The following is a 10,161-nucleotide window of genomic DNA, read 5'->3' on the forward strand; positions in this document are numbered from 1 at the left end:
CAATAGCAGAATGGCAGTGATATTTTCAGCATTACCCAATGCTATGTCTTCTTGATCTGTTTTGAACCAATTCTGACACTTCCTTATAGGTGCCATCAAAGTTTTCATCCCAAACCTATTGTATATTGATTGTTCATGTTGCTCATGTTAACTGTAGTACTGATGATCCAAGCTTTTAGAACACATCACATTTAGGATATTTTTATGGGTTGAAAACAAATAAAGCACCTTAAATGAAGTAATAAATATATTAATGTCAATAATGGGTCAAAATTGAACCAAAAAACATGGCAATGTTCCAAATGTGTAGCAGTCTGTAAAAACAAAAGTGATATTTAAAATTTTTTTTTTACTTTTTGTGAAGTTATAGCACTCTACAGATTACTTTCCGGATGTTTTTATAGGTGGCGAATAAACAAACTACTGTAAATGGAGAGTACAATCTAGTAAAGTCAATGCTTGGTTAAAACCGATCCAAAAGAATTGACAGTATTGAAAATGTTGTACAAAAAATTTGGAAGCTTTGTTTTTGTAAAGTTAGGTCATTTTACTAAAAGCCTTAAAATTTCTGAGCTGAAAAGATGATATTTAGGATTTTTTATGGGTTGTGAACAACATATTACCAAAAATGCACTGGAAAATCCTTTAAATTCAATGGTGGGTCAAAATTGACTCAAAGGACATGGGAAGGTAGTATTTTTTAAAAGCTGTTTAGATTTTTTTGTACTTTTATTTAATTGGGGAACATGTAGGAAAAATGGGAAAGGATTATCCTGAACAATTGAAATTTAGGATATTTTCAAAATCAAAACCAGGTCAAATCTGACCCAAAGATTTTGTGTGAGGGTTAAGCCATTAACTCTAACCATGGGATAGCTTCACCTGATGTCTGTCTTGTTGAAGGTTATGTCATTGTGAAGATTGTCATTCCAGCCATACCTTTTCACAATAGCTGGTTTTCCATGGTTTTGTATGCAGTGGTTCAAACATCAGTACCACCTCCCATTATGATGTTTTTTTACCTAGGAATTAAGCTGTTTCACTGAAATGAAACACAGCATTACAGTCTAATTCCGCTTATAACTGTAAACACAATTATTACATCAATCAGTGAAAGGCTAATTCTTCTATAGAGTATGTCACACTACCATGCAGGTCTCCACACTGTTTGCTTTTCCTGCAACTCATCAGCTGCTAGTTTAACAGAAGTGACAACTTTATAGGAAATCTGGTTCAACAATGCAAAACACTGTCCAAAAGTTGCTATGGAATGTTAAAAATATGTTGGTTGCTGAAAATAATTATGTTCACATTCCAAAAGAAAAATTGATAGCATTTTTCTGCATTGTTTCCTTTAGGATTGTAAGTTTTTCAAAAATGTCTTCTGGTTGCAGACCTCGTTAGAAGAAATGTGTACTTGTTTTGTGTCAGCCGGTGAGTGTATGCATAAGTCTTTCACAAACAGAACCCAGGAGAATCCTAGGTCAGTCATGCTAGGAATTTACTGGAATTTGCTCATTCTCGCATTTCAGGATGACCAGATTGTTTTCAGAATAGATAACATTCACACATTGACTGTTTCCTAAAGTTGTATAAAACTCGATTTCCACAAAACAGGTGGTGCACACCCCTTGTTTCACTGCCTCTTAAATATGAAAGTTTTTTAGCAAAAACCAGCATTTATGAAGATGAATATGTACGACTGTCTGGTGGCAACTGGACTTAACATTTTCCTTCTTGGATAGGAAATATCTGCCTTTTTTAGAATCTGTCATACTGTTTGTAACTATTTTGAAATAGTTAAAATTGGGTTGGGATTACTTGCATGAAACAGCTGAGCTGCTTGCAGCCTTTCATTCCTCAATACATCCATCAATTATGGTTATTTCCATTGCATCAAAATTAGTGTATCTCACCTGAAGCAAGCATGAAAATTGCTGCACTGAATTTAACCCTAAGCCTAACCCTCAAACTGGCAATGTACTGGTTAGATTCTGATACCCAACAAAGGTGAGATTACAGATTCTCCCAAAAAAACAAGGAACAAGGAGGTGAACTGGCTGTGTCAGGTTTGATAAGGAGTGAATCGCCTCCTGTCACCATTAATTGTATGTTTTCTTCTGGCTAGAATGGTCAGTCCATTTTGCTATACGAGAAACTGAACCTACATTTGACGCATTGGATTTAGGAGATGTCCTTGGTCTTGTGTACTAGAGAGTGTTGAGGTGATCATGAGATTGCCAAATAAACTGGTGCAGTGATAACAGTATTACAAACATTGTAAAAGACTGTGCTGGTGAAGCTAAGTCTGCAGATGAATCTGTCAATTTATCAATCTATGTCCCTATCCTCACTTATGGTTATGACCTTTGGGTATGTATGGACAAAGATTGAAGAGAAGATGCAATTAACAATCTTCTCCATAAGGTTTATTAATATCTGGACAAAGCTGGCAGTAATGTGAGGGATATGTTTATTGATTTTTCCCGTGATTTGAACACCATCCATGTATACCTTTTATGGGGTAAGCATAGACGTATGAAGGTAAATAAGTCTATGGTGTCCTGGATAATGGACTATGTGTTTGACAGACCACAGTTTATGAGACTTAAGGTCTCTGTCTTTAATGTGGATGCCACTTACCCTGGAGCACCACAAGGAACAGTTTTCTTCCTTTTCTCTTCACCCTGTAATACCTTGGACAATAAATATAACACCAGAACATGTCACTTGCAGAAATTTTTACATGATTCTGCACTAATGGGATATTCTGATTAAGGAGGAGAGAAAGAGTACCGGTATAGGAGTCACCAGGAGAACTTTGTTTCTTGGTAACAAATAGCATTGTTTGCAACTTAACATAAGCAAACCGAGGAATGGTTATTGACATTTGCTGCACCAAAGAACCTTTACTTCAAGTCACTATTCAGACAGTAGATGTGGAGGTGGTGCACTGCTACAAGTACTTTAGGGTCCACGTTAATGACAGGATGGATGATCTTGTAACACACTGGAACCATAAAAGAAAGTGCAGAGCAGACTCTTGTTCTCTTAGGAGACTGTTCTTTCAATGTGGGTAGTAAGATCCTATAGGTTTTTGTTGGAGCTGAAGAACTATTATAACAAACTAAAAACAACACCACCCCTCAAACACACACAAATAGTTACAAAATAATTACAAAAAAGAAAACTTCTGACTTTACTGAAGATCACAGTCACAGAGAGGCCTTATAGAGGCATATTATTGTAGGCAAGAAGGAATTCCAGTAGCGTTTCATAACAGCTTTCTGCTGAATAATTCATTGACTAATAGTATTGTAAGGGACAGCCGGTACCCTTACCTAGCGAGAATGCCTAATTAATGAAGGAATGGGAGAGAGTGTGCACAGGGTGTTATTTCCCTCAGATCCCTAGATGGCAGCCCTCATGGGTTGCAGCAGTGCCCCCAGATTCCCACAGGGCATCATGGGACTTGGAGTTTGCTGACTTAGCCCTGTTGGGTTCCGTGGGTGCCACTAGGGAGGACTGGTGAGTCCTACTTCATGGGGCTTCTGTCTTGACCATGTTTACAGGACACCAGAAGTACTTCCGAGTGTTACATAAATGGAGACAGCAACCTCACCTCAGGGAGCCAGTGTCGGGAGGAAGGAGGATGAAGCTTGCGTGGAGGACTGGAGGAGGCAGTGAGAGAGAGACACAGACACACAGAGAACAGAAGACAAAGCATTGCTGAGTGCTGTGTACTGTGCTTTATACGGTAGCTGTAGTGGGAAATGTTTACTTGAGCAAAGTTTCCTAGAATAAATCCTCTTTGTGGTTTTATACTTGTGTCCGAGCCTTTGTGTTGGGTGTTTGGGAAGCTGGAGCACTCCATGCAAGCCACAATACTTAATGATAGGGTGTCGTGGGAAGGATGCAAAGCACTGTTCATAATAGCCTTTACGTTTGGTCTTCATTTTCTTCTCTGCTACTACCTCAAGCTGTACGAGAGTGTGTCCCATACCTGTGCCTGCCTTCTTAATGAGCTTGTTGATTTGGTGGGTCTCTCTTGAAGTGATATTACTGACCAAGCACACTATAGTGTGGAAAATCACAGACCTTTCTGTTTATCTAGTCGCTGAAAGATCATCACAAGTACAAGTAAACAAAATTTAACTCCTGTATAGGGATGTTGTTCTCAGTTTCCTTGAGGGTAAGGACTTTGTCAATATGGGAGCACCTTGAAAGGTAAAGGAGTCAGGTGAGTTTTTCTGCATTTGCTTAGGATGGGTACCTCTTACAGAAAGTGCTCCTCAAAGTGCCTGGGTACTTCACAAGAACAAATGTAGGACATTGTTGGATATAGAAAGGCTTGTTCAGCCTTGCTTCTAGCTTAGGTTGTTGCTACTGTGACCACCACCAGGAAGCTATAACGCATGACACACACCATGCATTAAGATTAAATGCATTTGTGAATTGATCTATAGCATGTGCATGTTAATGCTTTCAATATACTGTATTTGCTATCATCAGTTAATTTTCAGAAAAGAGCAAACTTAAGTATAATATAACCTGGAATTACATAAGTAAGATCTACATTATCTATTAAGGCTTAGAACATTACATTTTATTTAATATATAAAAATGGAAAACACTGAGTTTGAATCTCTTAATCAGTTTCCTAAAATATGTATTATAGCAGATCTCTATGAATCACCCACAACACTGGCTAGGACAGCCACTGCTTGCCAGGTTATAGTGTATAATAGCATAGTGAAATGGGTTCAAATGGGTATAATAATACTATGGTAAGTCCATCTGTTTTGACAGCATCATGCATTTATGAACCTCTATTCAACTGACTATGCCTTACATCCTTCTTGCTTAATGATGCCTTTCTTCATCGGACACTTTAGCCCAGTAGCATAGACTAGGCTCACTTACATTTTTGGCTCTATACAATCTATCTGAATTTCCTACTGACAATAGAGTTACTAAGGAATCATGAGGATAGTGTTAAATGGACTCTGAATAAACTCTGAAATACAGGTGTATGAAACCAGGGTTCAAAACTGTAAAGAAAGTACAAACAAGAATTGTCAAAAACTGTTTACCAAAGGATGAGTTGTCACTACAACCTAAAGACTTAACCATAAACTGAGCAAATACAATACTATTTGGTTTATGTTAACCTGAAAACTTTAAACACCATGGACACAAGACTGAGATCCAGAATGTCAGACACCATAATGAATGCTGCACGGGGTTATAAATAAGATAATTGTGATGTGACACATAAAGTCCGTGTGCAATTTAAAATAGTTGTAACTTTGTAAGTATATGTGATAGAAAGAATCAGTAAAAAGGATTAGAAAGAAGTAACACTTACATTTTTTTATTGTTCTTGTTAATTTTCAAAATGTCCACCATCATTACTAATACAAAGGGTAATACGATTCTGTAGTTCTCAGAAAACATTTTCAAGATGATTTTCTGTAATACCAGCAATCACATCAATTATCCTAGCTTGCAAGTCTTCTAAAGATTGAGGTTTGGTTGAATAAAAATTAGTTTTCACATGTCCCCATAAAAAGAAATCCAATGGAGTCAAATCTGGTTAACGTGGAGGCCAAGAAAATGGTCCACCTCTTCCAATCCATCTGTTAGGGAATTTCTCATGTAGAAACTGTCTAACATGCAAAGCAAAGTGACAAGGAGCACCATCTTGTTGAAACACTGTATTCTCTATCAGTCCTAATTGTTCAAGTTGAGGAATAAAGAAATTTTGCAGTATTTCTAAATAGCTATCACCTTTAACAACACGCCCTTCAAAAAAGAATGGCCCTATAATTCGATTTTTTCCCAAAGCACACTACACATTAATTTTGGGAGAATCTCTTTCATTTTCAACAGACTCATGTGAATTTTCAGTTCCCCAAACGCGGCAAAAATAAAACTTCTAAAGACAAAAAAAAGCCTAGATACATCAAGCTTTCTAATCCTTTTTACGAATTCTTTCTATCTCATATTCTTACAAAGTTACAACTATTTTAAATTGCACACAAACTTTATGGACACCCTGTATTTATCCCAATTTAATTTAATAATACAAAACACATATACTCTTATGTTCAGCCAAGTCAGACTTTTTTTTCTTTTTAGTAATTCTGGTGTAAATTTCAGGGGGATGCAGTTATAATATGCATTTATTCATTTACCAAGCTTCTGTAAAAACATAAATTTACCCCTTGAGGAGAAACAAAGTATTATCTATCTATCTATCTATCTATCTATCTATCTATCTATCTATCTATCTATCTATCTATCTATCTATCTATCTATCTGTCTGTCTGTCTGTCTGTCTGTCTGTCTGTCTGTCTGTCTGTCTGTCTGTCTGTCATGAGTGTTAGTAACATAAGTACTGGATCTTAAACCCAGCAGTTTAAGAACTCCTATTATTCTGTCCCTGTAAGGTAATACAGTAGACACATTGACCTAGCTCTGTAACTGAGATCACTATAGGCTTTACCACTATTGAAAGTTTCTAACTATTCAATCTATGTTGCAGTTTTTCCAATTGTACTGTTTTCAAATTTTTAATATATTTTTCCTCCACCTTCTCAGTATTTAAGGGTTATCCTGAATTTATCCAATCTATTTTCTCAATATGGACAGAGCCAAGTCAAGCATCAGGCAGTTTACCTAAGTACATCTTAGATTAATATGACTAAATATTAAAAGTAAAACAAAATTTGTGCTTGAAATTTTGACAGGATGAAGACTTCCAAAAGGATAATGCTATTAACTAGAAAGAAACCCCTAATTTAACAGATTAATAGGGGGAGGGTAGTTCCAGTAAATTTCCTGTCAAATTGTCCATTAAATTACATGGTTGTTTTCATAATGTCACAAAATACGCCTCAGAGTATATTTTCCATTTGGATCACAATTAAACACATTAATAATATACCTAAAACACCTGTAATGAGATACAATTCATAGAAGTATAAAGAGGCAATTAATTAAAAAAATAAGTTTAGAGTGCATACCCGGTGTGGCTGATGGAATAGTTTCTGTTGCCTGGGATACATGTTCTCCATTGAGACTGCATTTGAGGTTTAACAATGCATTTCTCAGAAAATCTTTGTAGATACGGGTTGAGTAGCGTGAGTGCAGAACAGAAAAGTGATGTTTTGTAAGGTGTATGTACTAGAATTTTGTTTATTAGTGAAGAATTCAGTACCAGTGAAACACTGACAGTTTCTATGCAAGTGCCTATTCTAGTTATATGGGAAAAATGAGTAATACATTGTCGGAGTACCACATATAAAGTTTCTTGAAAAGGATGAATGGGTGGAAAATTACAAGCTAAAGAAGAGGAATACTGCCAGTTGGCCTGGAAATTTGATTTGCCTTTGTCCTAAGGCCTATTTGCTTAAAGAGGTTAATTTTCTGAATGATACAGTATGCATAAATTGGACTTTTTGTTCCTCTCCTCTATAAACCTTAGCTTAATCAAGTTCACATAATCAGTCTATATAGCAATACATTTAAGTGTCTTAGGAAACAATTTAAACTGGATAAATACCCAATGATGGCAGATATTTGCCTGCATACTGTATGATAATTATGTGTTTTATTGCCTGCTTTTAACTTTAGTTTAAATATATAATATTTGATAAATGTTGTAGTGAGGAACTTGGTCAGACAGCTGGAAGTGTAATACAGGGAAGAGTCACAAGTCAGGGGAAAGGCATCATAGGTTACTGATAATAAAAGGACAATAGACTTTGGAAACGTTGATTATTATAGCGATTATCAGACATGTCTGACAATAAAGTATTATTTCAGTTATTATATATCCCAAGAGTGGTTACGCCAATTAAACAAGTGTAGAACAATAACAACAGGGATGAAATATAATGTAACAGAAGTATTCCACTACGACAGGTGGCAGAAGTGAGGACTGTTACATTTAGTACACTATGGCCCTCTGCTACCTCGTATGCTGCACAGGTTAACTATGGACTGAATACACCTTTAAAGGTGAGCTGGGTTTCAGGATGGCAGGAGCACCTAGGCTACATAGGACATTCTCAAATGTTTCATAAGTTGTTGCTGTTTCAAACTGGGGCCTTCCTACCAGACCGATGGTTAATTTGGGATAAGAAGGTGAGCCATGGTCAGGGCTCTTGTCACAGGAGTAGAAACGTTCATGACCAGGGCTCTTGTCACAAGAGTACAAAAGTCCATTATTTGGGAGAGGGAAAACATTTTAGTTGGAGTAATTTGTGTCCTAAGTGTATTTTGGATACATTTTTTCTTGAAATTTTATAGTATTGTGTTCATACGAGTTACTTGCGAATGCTTTAAAATCACATCAATGTTTTTTAATCCGTGCCGCCAAGACTCATCAGTACGAGTAAGCCCTCAACTATGATATACTGTTCAACTTGTCTTGATGTGTAGTTATTCAAGACATTGAGCTCTTTGGAATTCCACCCTATTTTAAGCCCACTAGAAACCAACCCCATTTTTAGGCGATTTTTGGTCCAAATTTTGTGCAGTAAATTACTCCGTTATGATAAGGGGTAAAATAATTGGAGACTTGAGCAGAAATGATCAGAAAGACTTGAAGTTGCGCATGCCACATCAACTGACCTCAGAGATTCTCCCCATAATAATATACAAGGGGTCAGAGTTAGGCTATTTTGAGGTTGCTGATCACAAATATAATAATATTATTGATATTTGATTCTTTACTGGTGGTCCTAGCTTTCTAAAAGCCATTCTCAGGTTAAAAATGACAAATTTTTGGCATAAGCATGTGAGGTATTATCATTTTAGAATATTTCAAGGTTAGTGATTATGAATATAATGTTAGTTTTGATTTTTGATCTTTTACTAGGGATGTAGTTCTCTGAGGACCTCTATCAGATGGTGAAAAATTATACATTTCTTTTACAAACAAGAATATTTGGAATTTTAATTATTTAAATCACAGTTTTTAATATGTTAGATATTTGATGGAAATATTCTTGTTTGTTATGTACTTTGACCTCATGAAGTAAATCATTACATTTCTTATGAATACTCAGAAATACGGCAGTTTACGCTATTCAGACTTTTTAGTGTTAGTCTCTTAATTTTTATCAATTTTATCATTGCTTATCATGACACTGTCCTGTTGCTATTGTGTTGTCGATTTCATCCCGGGTGCCACAACCATTCATGGTGGTCTCGTGTAGTCATGTTGGTTTTTGCATCATTGTTGGTTATATGACATTTTATGAAACATGAAGTCATCTCTCTATCAGCACATAAAGACTTGTATCCAACCTTTGGATTTACTTCATTAAAACAATTTCTTAATGTAGTAAATTAAAGGATGACAGATTAGTTTTAGGATTTTTTTGTTTTTCTGACTTTGAATATTTTTGCCATTTTGAACTTTCATGCTTGGTTAATTTGCTATTTTCTTTGTTTTGAAACCCTGTCTGGTTAGATGACTCTTTTTATGCCTCTAAGAAAACCTGTCATCTCCTGGGGCCTCATGCATAACGCCGTGCATAGAATTCACACTAAAACATGGTGTATGGACAAAAGTCGAAATGTGCATATACACAAAAAAATTCAGATACAGAAAACCATGCATAAGCCAACTGCTACGCACTTCCGCTAAATAAATCTCGGTCTGCGTGAAACGTAACGCTTGTGCACGCACCTGCCACCCCTCCCAGAATTACGCCTCTTTGAATATGCAAATCAATATAACTATACCCTTAAGTTCAACGTTCTGTGAAAAGACAATGGCAAAAGCACGGGGGGAAAAAGAAGAATATCAGTGAATGCCTAGTGGAGGCAAGGATAAACATACTATTTGTTGGTTTAAGCAGTTGTATAAACAACAAAAGAAAGTTGATCAAAAGTTCAAATTCAGAAAGTCACATAGTGAAGAAGTTGTCAGATATCAAAGTTGCCATGAAAAGGTGAGTTGTAGCCCACCATCTGAGTGTCATATGGAAGCTTATTAGGGTACAGAGAAAAGAAAAAAATAGGGACACGATGGAAAAAAAAGATCAATGTCAACTTTAACCTCGAAATTTCCACTTTAATCACATATTTTGTCATTAAAGTAGAACATCATAAACTTAATCTTAAAATCTTTTAATTTACTAGTTT

Source organism: Erpetoichthys calabaricus, chromosome 14, assembly GCF_900747795.2.
Source record: "Erpetoichthys calabaricus chromosome 14, fErpCal1.3, whole genome shotgun sequence".
Lineage (NCBI taxonomy): Eukaryota > Metazoa > Chordata > Cladistia > Polypteriformes > Polypteridae > Erpetoichthys > Erpetoichthys calabaricus.